General features: G+C 39.4%; 1 pseudogene; it reads right to left on the bottom strand.

Annotated features, from left to right (window-relative positions):
- Positions 1-971: 971 nt before the first annotated feature.
- LOC133092989 (ZZ-type zinc finger-containing protein 3-like) lies at positions 972-2,087 on the bottom strand (annotated as a pseudogene).
- Positions 2,088-12,834: the final 10,747 nt, after the last annotated feature.

Raw genomic sequence — 12,834 nt, 5'->3', positions numbered from 1 at the left:
AAATGGATAAATAAACTGTGATACCTCCAAACACTGAAATGTTATTCAGTGCTAAAAAACATGAGCTATCAAGCCATAAAAAGACATGGAGGAACCTTAAATACATACTACTAAGTGAAAGAAGCCAATCTTTTTTTTTTTTTCATTTTGTAAAAGCTGATATATTTGCCTTTGCTTTTGTGTAATCAAAGCTGCCTTATTCTATGAGCTTGAAGGTTGCATTTGAAATTGACATGAGTTTTGGTTTTCTCAGGCTCAGCTTTTTGTCCTGAGACTCTTAACAGATTCTCATTGGCTTTGGTCTCCACTGGCACGTCCCATGTGTACCATGTGGAATGCTGTCTATAAAATTTTGGAGAAGTCCGTTGCTTTGCAAATACTATGCACCCTTTATAGCTTAGGTAAGCTTACCAGTTCCCAGCCCCTTTAGGAGGAAGTTCACCATGCCCACGATGGCAGAGATAAATCATAAAGAGAAGCAGACTTGGCTGGAGACAGCACAGAGGCTAATCACTTTTCAGAGGCTATACTCATTTCATCTTTGAGGGAAGTCACACCTTCATAGAACAGAATCTCTCATTGCTGATATCTACGGGAGGTTAGACAGGATTTCTTCTAGGATCTCAAGCATATCATACACAGAACCTCTCCAACACTGAATGTTACCATTTTGTAAAGATCTTTGTCCATTAAGTGGCAGTTGTCCTTATAGTACTCAATCAGAATACTCTCCAAGCTCCGTATGCCACATAATTTGCCAAACGACTAGAGAGAAGGTCCCATGTTAGTCCTGGAGCTATCAAAGTGGGATGTCACAGAAAATAAGGAAGTCTAGGTTAAATTCTGTGGTCCTGATGCAAGAGTCAGTGGGCTTCAGCAACATCTGTATAATCCCAGAGTTGAGTTGGCTGTGTGGGTGTCATCTTTCTTCTTTGGGGCTCCTTGTTTGTCGTCCAAATGCTTAGGAGTGGTCAGCTGAAGAATCTATAAACAGGTTCTAGTTGGTGATCTTCCTTGTGAATATCTGTTTCATGAAGGCAGTCTGAACAAAAATCACAGAAATCCAAAGATATTTCTGGAGGACAATCCTGGCAGTGCCACTGAACACCCTGGATAGGTTCTATGCCACAGTTATCACACTTGAAGCCCACATGTTGCACAAATCCACTTTCAGTTTGCATTTGCTGAAGTTTCTGTTTTTTAACTTTTTAAACTGTAATAGTTCCTTATATTCAGGTAAATTCTTATACATAATAGGAATACTTTCTTCATCTGATGCCTCCTCCATAGCAGTATTCATGTGGTTACGAAAACAGGATCGGTCATCTTCTTCATCCATATACACTGGTGGTTCATGGGAAGTCATGAAAGTGGAAGGTTTAAAGAGATGCTTATTAAGGGGGCACTGCTTGTTGAAGACTTTTTGGAGTATATATAGAAATTTGGTGTTCTGCCTGGGACTGGAATGCCAGCTTTAGTTGGTTTTATGAAATACTTCTGCACTCGGCTGGCAACCTGTTTTGCTGTCCTATTGCCCAGTTCATCTGCTATCTTCCACCAGCGTCGAGATCCTATTTCTTCAGGAGGGTATTTCAAGAGTAGTTGTTCAAGCTTTTTCTGTTCTTCAACAGTCCACAATTGGTTAAATGTTTCAGGTTTGGTATCATCACACAGGCGTCCTCTTATCCTCTGAGGACGACTGTTTGAGCCTTCTGGACCATCACTCAAAGGCAACATAGATTATGAAAGGGACTCTCCATCCTTCCTAGGATCTAAAGGACTTTTTGGTCTAGCAGGTAAACCTACTTTATCAAAAACTAGCTTAACTCTCCTAGTATGTCTTTTGCGATTTTTAAATTCTCTTTCAAAGTTCCCAAGGCTATTGGTATATTGGTCCCATACAATCTCGGGCTATTGAACAACTCTCTGTGGATATGGAAGCCCTATATCAGCCTTCTTCTGGAGTTTTTCCACAAATCCAATGGGATTTTTTAGTGCTTCTCTCTGATGTCTGCCTAAACTTTCAAGGTCCTGGGCTGCTTGAGAACGTTGAGCCTCGAGTACAGCAATCGTCTGTAACAGTCTCTGATAACCATGACTCTCGAGTACTTTGTTGTTTTATATCAGTAGTTCTTCCATTATTATTTCCTTTCTGAATTTGCACAGGCTCTGGTCTCTTCTTTGGTGATCTTGGTCATACTTGAGAATGAGAAGAGATTTCTTCAGGATGAGCAATGCTACGATTCCTTAAAGTTCTACCACAAAAAGATTCATCCAGGCCGTTTAACCCCACTGTTGATCTTGTAACACGAGTAGATCGGGAAGCAGCCATACTATGGCAAGTCCCTACAATACGGTCATCATGATCCACTCACTGGGAAACCTGTACAACCAAAGATCTATCATTGTGGAAATATTATCTCTTTTCCTCATATCCTGAAAGAGTTGGAGCTATGATCTAGAATAGAGCTTAAGCATCACGGTTTCAGACTCTCAGCTTCAGCCATGGAGAATACTAGAACTTCCTAAATTCCTTTGTTTTTTAAAAGTGTTTCGCCTAGTATTTGATTCCCAAGCATCTGCATTTATCTGTCATCACTGTTAATGTCGATGTTACACTGAGACTTCAGGTATTAATTATATATATGGTTGTACTAGCACAACTTGATATCTTCCGGGCGGGGCCGAGCACCGCAGGCCACTCTGGGAGGCGCCGCCGCCATGGCCGCTCTCCGCCCCCGCCACGGCACTGGCTCGGCTGGCTGCCGCCCCCGGAAGCTAGACAGCAGTGCTGGGGCACTTCCAGGTGGGTCCCCGCCTCCCGTTCCTGCCAGAAGCCAATCTTAAATAATAGTATAATGTTTGATTCCAATTATATGACATTCTAGAAAAGGCACAACTATGGAGAAAGTAAAAAGATCAGTGGTTTCCAGGGGCTGGGGCATGGGTTGAGGGGGTGGATAAATAGGCAGAGCACAGAGAATTTTTAGGGAAGTGAAAATATGATGCACATGATTATTTCACATTGTGTGCTGTCAAAGACATAGGTAGGACCTACCTATTCAAAACACAGCACATTATAGCTTTAAAGACTAATAACCTTGGATATGATTCTGAGTTTTCTTTAAAATTTTTCCTTTTCAAATGCTTGAGATCCCAATGTTGAAACATATTGAGCCATTATTAATGATCATCATTCTATTATTTATCATGTTATTTCTCAAGGTCACAGCTACCTGTGAGACAAGAGGACTCAGGATTAATTCTGATGGGAAGAAAGGAAAAGTTTCAATCTGTATCACTGGTTACAGAGAATTGTCAAATAATAGCTAGATAAATGAATTGATGGATTTCCTTTTCTACAAAAGGAAAGCAGAAGAGTTTTGTTTTATGTTAACTAATAAAGGAGATTCTGTTATTCTGGGGGCAACATTTTAGTAGTTTTAGTATCTAATACTGAAACATTAACAGCATTCACATGTAAGTAGAAGTTACTATTTGTCTGCTTTATAAATTCTGAAGAAGACTTTGAAGAGTATAATAAATGATCATAATGTTGAATGTAAATTTAACGCATATACCAACTGCTTTTCAGAATGGTCATAAACTGAATTATTAAGGTCATACTCAATTTTCTTTGGATCTCTAAGTATCGCTTATGTTTAAATATACTGCCTACTGCAATATGCCATTTTACAAGCTCCTCTTTAGCTCCCATTGCTATGTCAGGCATTGGGAATTCAAAAAGTAAGTCACAGTTCTGACAGCAAGGAGTTCTAGACTTTGTGGCTAGGATGAAAGGGGGATACCCAACATAGCCTGATTTAGTCCAAGGAGGACATTTTCAAGAAAGGGGAGACCTCAGCTCATACTCAAAGCATAAATAGAAGCTGGTCTTCAGAATAGGCTAATAAGTTGAAAGCTCCTTCAAGCAAATATTCGTTAAATATCTGACAACATTAACAGTCAACGTGTTGAGGGGCTGAGAGCATAGACTGGACTCAGGTTGCCCAAGTTCAAATTCTGACTCAATATCTGTGTGACTTTGGGTAAGTTACGTAAACTCTATGGACTTCAGTTTCCTCATCTGTAAAATGGAGATCATAATACTAGTCCCTACCTCATAGATATTTTTGTGAGGATTACAAGAGTTAATACATGTAAAAACTTAGAACAGTTCCTGCCACGTAGTAAGTGCTAGTCAAGGATGGCTATTACCATTTATTTTCAGAAGCTGGCTAGGGACTCTCTGTGCGATGCTCTCAGAAGTATCCAGCCACTCCTCTGTTGCCCTGAACAATCCAGCTCTGTCCCCAACTTTTATATTCCACACAGAAAATTATATTCCTTGCATTTGTCTGGACTCACTGTCCTTAGAAAGTAATTTAGAACGCTATTGCTTTGGGTCTTTGGCCTTTGGGAATCTCATCCTTATTCTCACCTCCAGTGTTCAGTGTTCCTTCAGACTATAAACATTACTCTCTGTGGTAAGTCCATTTTTTTCTCACATGTTACAGTTTTAATGATGATGTCTAGTTCCTTACAGATTGGGACCCTAGGAACAATCTGACAGGTCTGCTCACCAGGAGTTAGGCAAATCTTGGAGTGTGTGTCTCTCAGTGAGGGGAGTCAAAGGGTCTGGGAGAAGGTGGGTAAGGAGGGAGTTAGTGGGATGAAGGAGAGGGTCTCAGCATTCTAAGGAGAAGGAACTGATTTTTAAAAAATAAAGTATTTCAAGTTGGACTCAATGATTTCTTTAGGTTTGCTTTTAGTCCTGAAACATTCTGGTAAGTTCCCATTTGGTTATAGAGGATAACCCACTTAAATCTTGGTAATTGACCCTTGAGCACACAATTGCTTTATCAAAACTCTCTTCCATTTTTGCACCCATCAAAATCATAGAGCTTTTTGTCTGACCCTAGAAGTCATGTATTGGTATGTATTTAGCTAAAATACATGAGAGAATTTTTTTAATCTCCTTCACCAAAATAAATTCTTCAGAAGGAAGGCTTTCATAATTCTTATTCATCTCCTCAACCCCTGTACCTGAAAGAGGTTCAGAGCAGACATTAAAAATAATGCTTGTTAAAAGACTGGCTGAATGAATGAGTTAATCATTTTTCTCACCAAAAAGAGAGCCAACCTCCCATTTTTAGTTTATATGGAGAATTTATCTTGTTCCAAAGCCTCCAACTCAGACTGTGTTTAACACTCCATTAAACAAGGGAAAGGAAGTCTTGCCATTGCCAGAGTAGTTTGCAAACTTACTCTTCCTGCAAAAGAGCAAAAGTAATCAAAAACAGCAAAAGGTGGAAAATGTAGGTACGTCTTTGTCCCATGTAGGTTACTATTCTCCACCATGGAGAGAGCAGCATGTCCTGTAACCACAAAGTGATTTAGAACAACATCTCAATGCAAATACTTCCCTATCAATTAGCAGCATTTTTTTTTTTGAGATATGCATGTATCTGCCAGGCCTCACAATATAAAGCAACAAGCAACAGTGTCATATTCATCAAGGAAAAGGTAGCCTGGAGTCACGCTTAATTTTTAGAAGTATATAATCAGCAGTCTTCCCGTGGAAAAATATATCAATGAAATCTGTATAGGAAGCATCATGACTTCTCTAAAGATGCCAAGGTGAAATCAAGAATTATAATAGCAATACATAGTGCTTAACCATGTGCCGCATGATATTGTAATAATTGCTTTACAAATATTATTATTCACTCTTCATAACATATGAGGAGGTACTATTATTACTACACCCTCCCCCTTAACAAATAATAAAGCTGAAGCAAAAAAGTAACTCCAAAGTTACTAACAAGCAGCAGCTAGCAAGCAGCAGAATTTGGATACAAGCCCAGGTATTTTAGTCCTATGTCTGTGCTTTTAACTACTATGCTAAAGAGGAAATAAATATAGTAGATGCTTATATTTTAGAAAATGAATTATATTGGAAGCTTTTGAACTAAATTAATTGATAATGTCTCTCTAACTTGAGCTCCTAGTAAAAAATTTAACAAACATATGTGCCAATCACTGTATTGAGCACTATGGGAATCTCACAGTGATGGATAAGGAACCATCTCTGTGCCAGACAAGGTACTATCAAGTATAAGAGGCAGATGTGTATAACCAATGGTAACAGGGGTCAGATGAAATAAATACCATAATGGAGAGACATTTTGTGATGTGGGAGGGAAGTCAGTGTTAGAAACAATTGGCAATAGGCTAAGAGGCATTTGATTTATCTCTGATACTTGTTTAAATTAAGAGTCCAGGATTTGGGGGCTTAAAACTATAAAAAGAGAGTCATAATATCTGAGTAGTGTGGTGGAGAGAGCACAGATTGGAAATAAAAAGATATTTATCTAAGACTAGTTCTTCCACTAACTAGGAATCTGAGTCTCAGTTACCTTATCTGTTACATAGAAATCCTTCTCCTACATTTATTTACTTTTTTTTCGGTTGGTTTCCTTGGTTCATTATTTTAGGTGAGATTCAGGTAAGACAATGTATAAGGATGGACATAGCAATCTGTAAAGTAATGTAGGTATTAGCAGTATCATCACAATCCCTTGCTGTTTTTCTGTTTATTTGCTATTATACAACAAGACTCACTGTAGCCACCTGGGATGGACACTGCTCACAACTTTAAAGTAGCATTCACATGGTCAAAGGAGAGGAAGAATAGACTCTTCCTGTCTCATCACCATCCTCAGTCATTTTATATTCAGGTCTCTTCCTATATCAAATTGTTTATTTTAATTATTTCATCACTTAATGACTTACTTGAAATGATACTCAACTATTTTATGTTGTTATTATTTTATACATTTCAAGAAACTACCACCATCATTACCACAACTATGGCAGACTGCATTTCTTAAGAATGGCTTCAACATCATCTCCCACCCCACATGCTCTTCTTACAAAGCTCCTTGCTTTGAGATGTGGGTCGGGTCTGTAACTACAGCAAAAGTCATGCTATGTGACTTCCAAGGCTAGGTCATAAGAGGCAATACAGCTTTTGCCTGGTTCTCTTAAGACTCCATGTCCAAGAAAGCCCAATCAACCCACAGAAAAATCCACATGGAATGTAACTGAGGCCCTAGCCCAGTCCTGGATAAGCTTCTAGCCAACAGTCAATACCAAGTTACTAGAAATATGAGTGAGCCATCTTGAAAGTAGCCAACCCAGCTGATACCACATAAAGCAGAGACAAGCTATCTCCAAGATATATTTCCAAATTGCAGATTTTTCAGCAAAATGAATGACTGCTGTAGTTTTAAGCACATTAGTCTTCGGGTATTTGGTCATGCAACAATAGCTAACTGACTCAATACCCATAACTAATTAATCCTTGATCCCTTCCTCCCTTTTCCCTTTCCTTCCTTTCTTTTTCCCTTCACTTATTCCTTCATCCCTTTTTTTTTCTTCCTCCTTCCCTTCCTTTCTTCCCTCTTTTCTTCCTGTTTGTCCTATGTACAAGGCACTGTTGTAGGCACTACAGATATAAAATATATAAACAAAGTTTATTCCTTCAAGCAGTTTATAGTACATCGTGGAACACTGACATGTCAATCAATAATTAGAATACTCACCTCATGCATCTCAATATCAAAAAAAAAAACCCAACAACAACAAATAACCCAATCAAAAAATGGGTGGAAGATCTAAATAGACATTTCTCCAAAGGAGAAATACAGATGGCCAAAAAGCACATGAAAAGATGCTCAACATCACTAATTATTAGAGAAATGCAAATCAAAACTACAGTGAGGTAAATATCACCTCACACCGGTCAGAATGGCCATCATCAAAAAATCTACAAAAAAATAAATAAATAATTAGAATACAGCCTTTTAACTGTTATAATAGTGGTTTGCTTAATATGCAAAGGGAACTTTGGGAGGTGAATTCTAACTGTAGTTTTCATTGAATAAATGATAAGATGTAATAATAACAAATATTTCTTGAGTTGCTACTATTTGCATGCAGTATTTAAAATAGTTTTAATGTATTAACAAATCAATCTTTACATGACAACTCCCTGATTTAGATGCTATTGTTATTCCCATTTTATAGTTAACAAAACTTAACCAATTATCTTTAAATATACAGAGAGCTTCAGTAATTTGCCTAAGCTCAATGAGTCAAAAAGAAGTTGAGATTTGAACCCAAGCAGCCTGGTTGAGTCACTCAACTATGCTCTAAGAACATGAGAGAAAAGACTTTTCAGGCAGAGGAAATGTAAAGAGTCAGTGTGTGCCTGTGCTTGGGAGAGAAGGCTGTTATGCAACAGACATGGGGAGGTGCCATTCAGATGCAAGGAGTGTAGTTAGTTTACACCTACCAGCCATTTGTTCTTTCAGGATCCACCTCAGCTTTTGAGCCAAGCTTCTTTTCAAGGAGGCCCTAGTCAATGAATGAGCAAGGCAGTGGTATAAATCCTAGTCATTTCTGCTAAATGAGGGACTCCTCTAACCCTCACTGGGCTGGCAGAGACCTTGTCAGGTCTGCATCATGGCCAGTTATGCTTCTTCCCTTTTCCTTTCACAAGTGTTACTTCCTAACCAAACTTTTATACTTCTGATTTTGTCTGTCTGCTTTTCAGAGAAATTAACTATAGCAGGGAAGATCAGAATAGAAAGTCAAGCAGAAGTCAAATCAACAAGAGCTTTATAATCCCTAATAGAGAGTTTGGGTTTTTCTCTTATAAGTCAGTGATCTTCAAATTATTTTGTGAACATCTATTAGTAAAAGATTTTGATGTATACCCTCAATATATATTTATATTCATTTATTTATAAAATATATATGTAGATTAGTAGATTTTATATGTTGTAAACTCACACGAAAATATAAATTTTTAAGAATCAAAAATATAAAATTTATAAAAATAAATATTCCCAGTTTTACTGGTACCCAATAAATCTAGCTTATTCATTCCCTAGAGTAATGCACCCCATATACTGGAGTGACTACTGTTTCTGTTACAATGGAGATCTCTAGGCATTTTATGTAATAATCTAAGCCACTTTTAGATTTGTATTTTATAAGGGTCATTCTGGTAAGACTGTGGAGAATAGAAAAACTGGGGCCAAAGTGGGGAGAGAGTGATCAGTTAAAAGACTACAACACGTGAAAAATTAGAATAGTAGTATAAATAAAAAGGATGTGGTAGTTTTAAGAGATATTTGTGGGACAGAATAAGGAAAATTTAATGTGTAATAGAATTTAGGTGGTGAGGGATCGCAAGTTGAAAATGACACAGATATCGTGCTTGAAAAAAATGAGTGGATAGCTGTACAATTGAACTGAGTTCAGTAATGTAAAAAAGGGTGTCCTTGTGAAAAATATAATAAATTCAGTTTGGCCAACTTAGGTGTCAGTTGCTGAGAGACATCTGGTTAGAGAAGAAGTGCCTTGAATGTGCAGCACAAACTACCCCTGGAGACATGAATTAGCAGGGCAAGTGTGTTAGTGGAAGCAGTGAGGGTGAATTATAAATTAGATCAACCAGAGATGGTGTATGGACTTAGAAGAGAAGCACTCTGTTTAAATTGCTGGTATTGATATGAAAATGATAACGAAAATACTTTTACTACTACATTGCTGGTATTCATTTTTAAACTTTCTCTAATTATTTTAAATTATTTTCTTATAAGATAAAAACAACTGACTCCCAAATACAGCCATCAAGTAAATAAGAGAATAAACCTGTGATTCTATAGTTTCTATTGAGAATTGAAGGAAATGGAGAGGAAAGATTTTATCATTAAACTAGAAAAAACACCTGCATAATACACTCCTATTAACAAACCAGTAAATTCTTCATAATGAAACAGATCAGAACTCTATGGTTCTTCCCCTCCATGTCCTCCAACTGCCTTTTGTCTGTAGAAAAACTTTAGTCAGAGAATAAATTTTATCAGAGAAGTGAGAAAATGCAGAAGCAATGGAAAATAGTCAAACAGGAAGAAATAATAATAGTTTCGTCTTTAAGTAAAGTCAAGGACATTTAGTTCCTCCTCAAGGGCTATAGATAATATTCTGAGCCACATCCTTTGAGCTGTTTTGTAGATACTGAAACCCCCACCAGGTGGAAGAAGTTAACTACATGATGACCAGACTGTAGCCATGACATAAGCAGCCACAATTCCGAAAACTGGCCTGAAAGAAATGGGAACAAACTGACCCTGGAACTAAAGATTAACTGTACTTAAAACAATAAAGATGACGCTGATCAGACCATTGCATGAACAACTTCAAGATGACTGTCAGAGCTGACTGTATTGTTCTGCATGTAGCCCCCTCCCTCTGCCTATAAAAGCTCTTGCCCACTGGTTGTCAGTGGAGGCAGTCGACCTTTGGACATGAATCTGCCCTCCCCCCACTCCCCTGGAAATATAGAAAACTTTCCTTTCCACCAACCTTTCCTCTTCATTGGCTTTAAAGAACTGAGTAGCCGGACCCCACTTACGCTAACAATAATTTTGTTTAGGCCATGCAAGGGTCTTCCGAAGGAAGGAATATATCTATGAATATATCAGAGGATAAAAACTTACCATAGGAGGAGTCAAGATGGCGTAACAGGAGGATGCAGAATTTGCATCTCCGCACAACTAGGACACCCACCAGGCACTAGTGGGGAACCACGGACACCTTAGGGGATGGGAGGAACCCACAGTGACCGGGTAGGATGTGGGACATGGGGGGAGTGAAGGGGGGGAGGAGAAGTGGAGGCAAGACAGGACTGGTGCCCCTGAGGGGTGGCTGGGGGAGGGGAAGGGATCCCATGCCCAAAGGGGGAAATTGGGGGACCACTGGGAGGTCAGAGGATCAAAAGGGAGAGTGACCAGGGTTCCCCTGCCCTCTTGGGCCCTCAGGAGGCTGTGAGATCCCGGGCCTGATCCTCTGCCCACCAAGGCACCCTCCAGCCATGCAGGTCATGATGGAGTGGGAGGGAGGGAAGGGGGAGCAAAAGTTAAGCCTGCACCTCTGGGACCGACACCCCTGGGGGACAGCTGGGGGAGGGGAGGAGTTCCTACATACAGTGGGACCCACTCACGGTTAGGGGTCCAGTGGGGATGGGGGAAACCCTGGGGGAGATGATGGGGGGAGGGGGTGGGCACGAAGGAATGGAAGGGAACGGGGCCAGTGCTTTCCCTGTCCACTTAGGCACCGGGAAGCCTGTTGGGCTCCCAGGCCTAATCCTCTGTCCTCGGAGCCTCCCTCCTGCTGCACAGATCCCAAGCCCCACCCCTACACCCCCGCTCAGGGCCCTACCTCTATACTCGGAGACCCCCTCTGAGACCTCCACCATCCACATCCTCACACAGGGCCTTACCTCCAAACTCCTGAACTCCACATTATGGAGGCAGCCCTTTGGATATGCTGCCTCTTGGCTTCCAGGCAGGTCTCAAGCAGAGGCCACACCCCACACTTGAAAGTTGCCCTGCCTAGGTCCCACCCCACCCTAAACCCCACCCCTGCCTAAGTTCCACCTCAGCCTAAACTCCACCCACCAAAGCCAAGGTTTTTGTTTTTTCTTTTTTCTTTTTCCTCTTTTAGAATTGGGTTCTGTTTTACCTTGTTGATTCATTCTTGTTGATTCATTTATATTTTTATTTTTTTCTAATAAATCTTTTATTTTTCTAATTTTATTTTATTCTTTATACTTTTTGTTCTGCTCCTTTTGGCTTGTTCCTCCCCCCCCCCTTTTTTTCTTCTTTTTTCTGTTGTGGTTTTGTTTTACCTTATTACAGTTGTTTCACTTAAATTTTTATTTTTCCTAATATATTTTCATCTTTCTAATTTTATTTTGATTTTTATTCTTTGTTATTGTACTGCTCCTTTTTTCTTTTCTGGCCTCACCATGTGGCTTGTGGAATCTTTGTTCCCAGGCCAGAGGTCAGGCCTGAGCTCCTGTGGTGGGAGCTCCGAGTCCAAATTGCTGGACTAACAGAGAACCTCAGACCTCAGGGAATATTAATCAGGGTGGAGCCTCCCAGAGGTCCTCACCTTGGCACAAAGACTCAGCTCTATCCAACTGCCTGCAAACTCCAGTGCTGGACACCTCAGGCCAAACAACCAATAAGAAAGGAATACAACCCCACCCATCAAAAAAAAAGAAAAATGAAACGACAAAAAAATATGTTACAGATGAAGGAACAAGGTAAAAACCTACAAGACCAAATAAATGAAGATGAAATAGGCAACCTACCTGAAAAAGAATTCAGAGTAATGATAGTAAAGATGATCCAAAATCTCAGAAACAGAATAAAGAAAATACAAGAAACATTTAAAAAGGATATAGAAGAACTAAAGAGCAAACAAACAGTGATAAACAACACAATAACTGAAATTAAAAATACTCTAGAAGGGATCAATAGCAGAATAACTGAGGCAGAAGAACAGATAAGTGACCAGGAGATAAAATAATGGAAATAACTGCCGCAAAGCAGAATAAAGAAAAAAGAATGAATAGAATTGAGGACAGTCTCAGAGACCTCTGGGATAACATACAAGGGAATCTCCATAAGGTTAACTGCTGATCTTTCAGCAGAAACTCTACAAGCAAGAAGGGAGTGGCAGGACATATTTAAAATGCTGAAAGGGAAAAACCTACAACCAAGATTACTCTACCCAGCAAGGATCTCATTCAGATTCAATAGAGAAATCAAAAGCTTTACAGACAAGCAAAAGTTAGGAGAATTCAGCACCACCAAACCAGCTTTACAACAAATGCTAAAGGAACTTCTCTAAGTGGGAAACACAAGAGAAGAAAAAGACCCACAGAAACAAACCCAAATCAATTAAGAAAAT

The sequence above is a fragment of the Eubalaena glacialis genome, chromosome 6, assembly GCF_028564815.1.
Source record: "Eubalaena glacialis isolate mEubGla1 chromosome 6, mEubGla1.1.hap2.+ XY, whole genome shotgun sequence".
Taxonomy (NCBI): Eukaryota; Metazoa; Chordata; class Mammalia; order Artiodactyla; family Balaenidae; genus Eubalaena; species Eubalaena glacialis.
Note: the sequence above shows the minus strand (reverse complement) of the source record. Positions and strands in the feature narration are given on the sequence as shown.